The sequence below is a fragment of the Centrocercus urophasianus genome, unplaced genomic scaffold (assembly GCF_019232065.1).
Source record: "Centrocercus urophasianus isolate 14NV4802_14NV808 unplaced genomic scaffold, USGS_Curo_1.0 seq_12, whole genome shotgun sequence".
Classification (NCBI taxonomy): Eukaryota; Metazoa; Chordata; class Aves; order Galliformes; family Phasianidae; genus Centrocercus; species Centrocercus urophasianus.
The window spans coordinates 16,619,712-16,626,487 of NW_024884364.1; the positions used below are offsets into that span (position 1 = coordinate 16,619,712).

Below are 6,776 nucleotides of genomic sequence, written 5' to 3' on the forward strand. Positions count from 1 at the left end.
ATTATATTGGGCTGCAAACAACTTTTCAATTCATGAAAGCTTTACATGCAAGATTATCAGGCTCATAAAACAGAGTTTTATATAGCAAAAGAAAATAAAGGAGCAACTTACCTGTATATCTTTGTGAAGCAGCCTTTGCAGAAATCCTCTCTTGCTGTCCCTCCTGTAGCAGTACCTATAGGTACGACTGGACTTTGATTGGGCAAAGGTTGATTTAAAAGATGATTTATTTAACCAAGTTTCACTTGAATATGCTCAATGCCTTGATAAGCTGCCTTGTCCTTGCCTGCAGAAGTGCAAATCACATGTATTTCTCAGCAGCTTTGAATTCTGTTCTGCTGATAATGATACTCAAAAGCTCAGTGAAGGAGGTGATCTAAGGCAAGCCTGATCTTTACTCTGTGCAAGAATCTTCTCCAGCTATAAGAAGTGTCTTAAAGGAGCACGTTAGGATTGTCATGTATTGACCATGGCTAGCTAGTGTTTAATTGCAGATTGAGAAGTTCCCAATTCAAAGCTGTGCTCTCCATGTAGTGTGCCAAACATAGGGGCTGTGATGGATTAATCTTGGCAAGCAGTCAAGTGCCCACCTGTCTACTCTCTTGTTCCCTTCCTCAGCTGGACAAAGGAAGAAAATGGCATGTAAAAGTGTGAGGAATCTGAAATAATGACAGTAATTCTGAGAGATGCAATGTACAGAGTGGTTGTGATTGAGGGGTAGATCTGACTATTGAGAACATCCCACAGGCCACCTGTGGATGTGAAACATTCATTACAGTCAGTGAGAACAAACAAAGTCCCTACAGCATATGTAGGAAAGTGGTTGGGAAAGACAGTTTGGATTACTCTCCTTTTGGAAAGGAACAACCCACTTGTGGAATTGTCTGTGCTCCAGGATCAAAGTATAATTGGTGGTCATTGTGGAAGGATGAGCAGATTTGTTGTGTACTTCTCTGAGGTTAGCACACCTGTGCACAATTTGACTTGTATTACTTACTGTATTATACAACAGAAACCACCTGAACTAAAAGGGAGTGAGTTTCATATGGAAGTGTGTGAATATAGCAATGACCCAGTCCAAGCTGGTGTTGGTGCCCAGCGATCTGACATTCTGCTTCTCCTGTCCTGAGTGATGGCCTTGATAAATGGGACAAAAGTCCAGAGGATATGTAGTTGCATTAGATAACGTGGAACCTAAGAATGGTGCAAATGACATGGAATAAGGAGATAAGGCTATACTAAGTCTGCCTGGGACAGAGCTAACTTTCTTCACGACAGCCTGTGCAGTGCTGTTCTTTGCATTAGTGTTTGAAACAAATCACACCAGTGATTTGGCTGTCATTAAGCAGTGTGCAAATTACCAGAACTTTCTCTCTCCATCCCTCTTCCTCTGCACCCAGGTGAGTAAGCTGGATGTGAACAAGATGCTGGAGAGGAACAGAGCAGAGACAGCTGACCCAGGCTGACCAAAGGGATATTCTGTGTCTTTTGACATCATGCTCAGCATTAAATCATGCAGAAAGGAGGAATGCAGGGACACTTGGTTATGGTATTTGTCTTCCCAAACCACTGTTAAGCTTGTTGTTTCCCAGTAAGTAGCCTGCTGATGGGAGGTAGTGAATGAATTAATCCCTCTTTCTGTGTTGTATGCATGCATAACATTTTCTGTACATCAAACTCATCATCTCAGCCCCCAAGTCTTCCCTTCTGTTTTCTCCCGATCCCACGGGGAAGAGACAGGATGGCTGTTTGGATGCTGAGTGAGGTCAACCCACTGAACACTTCTTATGCAGCAGATATAAGCATCTGCAGAATGTACTGATGGCATTTATGAAATGGGGGAAGCCTCCAAATTGGAGATCTTGGTATGCCAAGATACTTAGTGAAATGAGAATATGAAGTTCTTGCTACAAAGTCTCATTCAGTTTTGGAAAGCTTTAAGGTGACTGATCTCCCTCATTAGCTTGCTGTGGAATTGGATTATTAGAAATAATACCTGCGTTTTTCATGGCTGTCTGCTCCAACTGTTTAATTCAAAGGAAAGGTAATAAAAATAAGCATAACCTATATGGGCTATAATGGAACAGGCATCAGTGTTATAAAAGCCTTAATGTAATCCACTTACTCTAAGTGGATTTGCAAGCCTGTTGTGACTATGAGATGTTTTTCTTACTGTAACAATCTAGAAAGCTGTATAAGTGAGCCCCAATGTTGTAAGCACCAGACAAACGTAGTCAGGCCCTGCTTAGGGTCATGTGCAGTCTTTCAGATAAGTGAGACAAAGATTGGGTGAGGAGGGACACGGAGAAGGGGAATCCCAGCAACTCACAGTTTGCAGCTTGCAGCACAGGCGGCATGGGAACCCACACAAAGATTTTGGGTGAGCATACAAAGAAATAACATGGCATTTGAAACAAGATATTAGGTGGTATTTTTTGATGTCAGTGCCACTGCGATAACTGCCTAAGGTCATTTTGGATCCAGATAAGATTTTTTTTTTTCCCCTGTAGAATGAATGAGGTGCTGCACAAATCTAAAATGTTGGTGAAACAGAAATACTCAGGGATTCTGGAAGGGAAAATATGGTCATGTTCCAAGAAGAAGGAAGATAGACGCTGTGTGCCTGTTTCAAAAGATTTGGAAGAGAGATTTGAGGAAAGAAGACCTAGCAATCAGCAGAATACTCGAGAGCTTCTGGCATGGTGAAATACAAAGGCTGGTAAATGAGGTTGGAGAGGGGAAGATTCTTCACGTTGAGGCAGGTGGTTAGTGATAGACAGGAGGTTGGATGGGATTTTCATGGCAAGGTGTAAGGAGGGTGCACCTCCACGTGTGCTAAGGACCATGCAGATATTAGAACATATCTTCACATCTGAGGTGTGAGTTGCCTGGAAGGTATGCTAGTGTGTCCAGTGCTAGCAAGCCCTTGTGGCCAAAAATTCAAAATCTCCTGTCTTTCCACCAGTAAAACGAAAGTTATTGAAAAGCAGAGCAAAATAAAGGTGGCTTACAACATACCCTCACCTTGAAGCCATCTTCTTGAGCATCTTCCTGAGGCTCTTCTTAAGCCTCTTGAGGCTTTTGGAAGTACATTCTCAAGCATATTCATACAGCTACAGAAATGAGGAATTTATCTTAATTTTTTTTTTTAATCTTATTTTTTAACACTTCAAAGCTTGTGGAACTCTGGGCAAAACTCTGAATTTTTCAGGACAGTTACCATTGCAGGAGTTGGCTGCAGTGACTTACGTGGTATGGCACTGTTAGCACTGGGATTGAACTTTAGGGGGTTGCTTTCTCTAAGGTTTGTTCTTTCTCATCTGTAGCCCTGCTAAGGTAATACAAGGACCTTATATAAGGACTTTCATTTCTATCCTCACTAAGGATAAAATTTACAAAATACTTCCGACTATTCTTTTTACAAGACCTTCCTGATATTTAATGAGAATCACAGAATCATAGGAGTTGGAAGGGACCTCTGGAGATCATCTAGTCCAAACCCCTGATAAAACAGTTCCCTAGAAGTTCTGTTACCAAAGGACTCAAGTTGTGCCGGGGGAGGTTCAGGTTGATATATTAGGAAAAATTTATTCTCTGAAAGAGTGGTGAGGCACTGGAAAAGGCTGCCCAGGGAGAAGGTGAAGTCACTGTCCCTGGAGGTGTTCAAGAAATGTTAGATGCTGTACTAAGGGACATGGTTTAGTATTAGGGAAATATTGGTGATAACTGGATGGTTGGACTTGGATGATCTTGCAGATCTTTTCCAACTTTGGTGATTCTATGACTGATCTATTTATCAGATAAATTTTAGATTTATATCAGAAATAAGAATTTTGTAGTAATTTTTATTTTGTAATTGGTTTCCTTAGCCAGTTGGTAAATAGAGAGAAGCACCTGTGTTTTTAATTTTGATGCTTGCTACAATTTCTGACTTCATAGGATTTGAAGAGTCCTAGCCTCTTCCTCTCAAAAAAAACCCCCAAAGCAAAAACTTACGACTTTATAGAACTCCCAGCAGGCCAATTGGAATAAAGTCACTGTCCTATGGCTGTTTTGGTATCATCTGTGTGAGGCGCCTTATTTTGATTCTGTGACGTCTTTCAGAGGATTTGATTTGAGCACGCAGCAATTACAGAAGTTATCCTGTATCCACAATATCCTTTTCCATTCATTCTTTGTAAGAGACAAAAGTGCTGCCTAATTTCAAAGAAGAGTAAATGTGTCCTCTGCTGGCAAATGGGCAATGGTGACAATAAAGGTTGTGGTAGTTTTCCTACTTAGCATCTGAAATGAGAAGAAAGCAGTGCTGCACATGTTCTACTAGCATGAAATAGGGGGCACATGTGGCATGTTTCAGGGTCTTTCAGTGAAGTCAGACTATGAAACAGGGAAAACCACCCCTTGTGGAGTGGTATTGTTCCAAAGCATAAGAGGGCTGCTCTGAAAGCATTGCCTCCCATGTTATTATGTTGGCCCACAAGGTCAGAGGAAGATGTTGGTATAGAAGTAAAGGCTGAACCTTCACACCAATATTCCGTCACTTTTTGTTCCTGTGTGACAGATGGCAGCAGAGGGGCAGTCCGACAGTCAAATAATTGGTGCAATGATCATGGCCTATGTGTAATTGCTTTTAATGTGTAGTTTTCTGCAGATATATGTTTGAGTTGGAAAAAAAAAAATAATAATGTGGCTAGTCTCTGGACCACTTAAAATGTCTTGGTATGTCTTTTATTTTATTACTATTTTAGAATCATGGCTGACACAAGTATTCTTTTAGGAGATGGGAGAGAAAGAGCATCCGTGACCATTTCATTGGATAAGAGGAGTAGAAAACGGAGCTAGTAATGAATGATAGCTTGGTGAAATACATCTTTGAAGTTTATAACACAAGCATAAAGTCGCAAAACTTTGACTGAAAGGTAAAGTTTTTTACAACAGTATGGTTCATATGTTTTGTTCTGAGAATAAGATTGTTATCAAATGACGCACATCGCTGCCAGCACTGTTCTATTGACAAAATGTTTATGTAAATATTTTGCTGTGGAAATATTTCCTCTCTTATCCTGATGATGCTGCTGATACCAATCAGAGCAGAACCCTCCTTCTGGGTGCATGTGCACCTCTTAAAAATCCATCTAGTGATGCAGTTCTGAATAATGGTTGCTTACTTATACTGCTTACTGTACGCTTGCTAAACACAATCTCACTCATATCTGTGCAGGGCCATTCTTCTCTTTGGTTCTACAGACAAAAACTAGTTAATATAAATTTATTTTTCAAATGTAGCACGTTGGGAGAATAAGGGCTCTTATATCCTCTATTTGTGAAGTATATTTTGCAGAATATTTTGCCCTTGTAGTTGAGAAAAAGGAAAATGAGATGCCGGGTCTAAGCCATCTCAACACAATACATTAAGAGGAGGCAGTATTTCTCCCAGTTTACGTTAATATGCAAGGCTGTGAACAGTGATGGTGGAAGGCTGTGCTATTTCACACAGAGGTATGGCACATGAAGAATTTTCTTCCTGTGCAAGAGAGCAGTGGCCTCTTCAGCTAAGTCTGTCTTTCCACAGATAAGTCTGACAGAGCCTGTGAATCAGAACCTCGGAATGTTCTAAGGTCTCCTTCACAGATAATACAAAGATGTTTTGTATTTGTTCTCATATCTAAACTATTCAGAATCAGTACAGCCCTCGTCCCTTTGTTCCTTGCTTTTGCAATGATGTTCTTCCACTCCGATTGGGCAAGTGTTATATAAAACACCATGTGACTTGATGATAAGAATATTTCGTTCACTGAAGTCCTCAGTAATCATGAGGCAAAGTCCATTTGATCCACCGAATGAATATTCATTAGTTGTCATGCACATAGCTATGTGGTAATTAAATGCTTCTTTTCTGGTGACCACATCCTCCTGATCAAGGAAAAAGAGGCAGGGAAAAAAAGGGGAAGCAAATAGGAATTACATTGCTATCATGCTGGTGTTGGGAGAGGAAGGGGAGAATAAGCTTCCTAATGTTTTAAGCTTCTCTCTTCCCAAACAGATAAATAAATCAATGGCTGTGTCTGCATTTACAGTAAAAAAAGGAATTCTGTTATCCATGAGACCTGCCTGTATAGGAGGTACAATAGCACTCCTCTTCCTCCTGGCTTTGTTTTCAGTGTTTTATATTTTGAAATGTCTTCTGCAATGTCTTTTCTGCATAAGAACATAAAAACTAGGAAGTGTACTTGTGCAGCTTCTTTTGCTGCTTTGTCAGTCTGAAATCAATGTTTGCACGCAGCAATTTCTGTTAAGACAAGAATTCAGTGCTCTTAAAAATGAGGAATTGTGTGAGTTGAGTAGGCTTTTTGGTGAAGGCATGCATCCACAGTAAATGGATGTGTGTATGTACGTATTTACATGCGTGCACAGAAATCAGGCCATCTGCAGGACTGTTCAAATAAAAACAACTGAAGTTAATTCAATTAATGCTGTTCAAAGGGTGATGCCTTTAGCAATCTCTTCTTCCCTTATTCTTAGTATGTGGGAAGAGTTTTCTTTCTAGCTCTGTACGCTGAGCTTGTTTTTTTTTTTTTTTTTTTTTTTGGCAAGTCATTCCTCAGTTCAGATTTTTATTAGCTACAGCATTCACCAAGACATTATTTCTTATGTAGTTCTACCAATCTAGTTCAACTTTTTCCATTCAGAACATGCATCTTTCTCTTTCCTAGGCACCCTGATAAAACTATGGTGTGTTTTTTTTTTTTTTTTTTTTTTTTTTTTTTTTTTTTTTT

The 6,776-nt window shown here is 40.0% G+C and overlaps 1 protein-coding gene across 1 annotated transcript in view; it reads right to left on the reverse strand.

The window, feature by feature from the left end:
- Positions 1-219, reverse strand: part of PDZK1 (PDZ domain containing 1) — a 9,533-nt gene extending 9,314 nt beyond the window's left edge. The window contains exon 1 of the mRNA XM_042809896.1: positions 112-219. The gene's annotated coding sequence lies outside the window, so the exon portion shown is untranslated. The remainder of the gene's footprint in view (positions 1-111) is intronic.
- Positions 220-6,776: the final 6,557 nt, after the last annotated feature.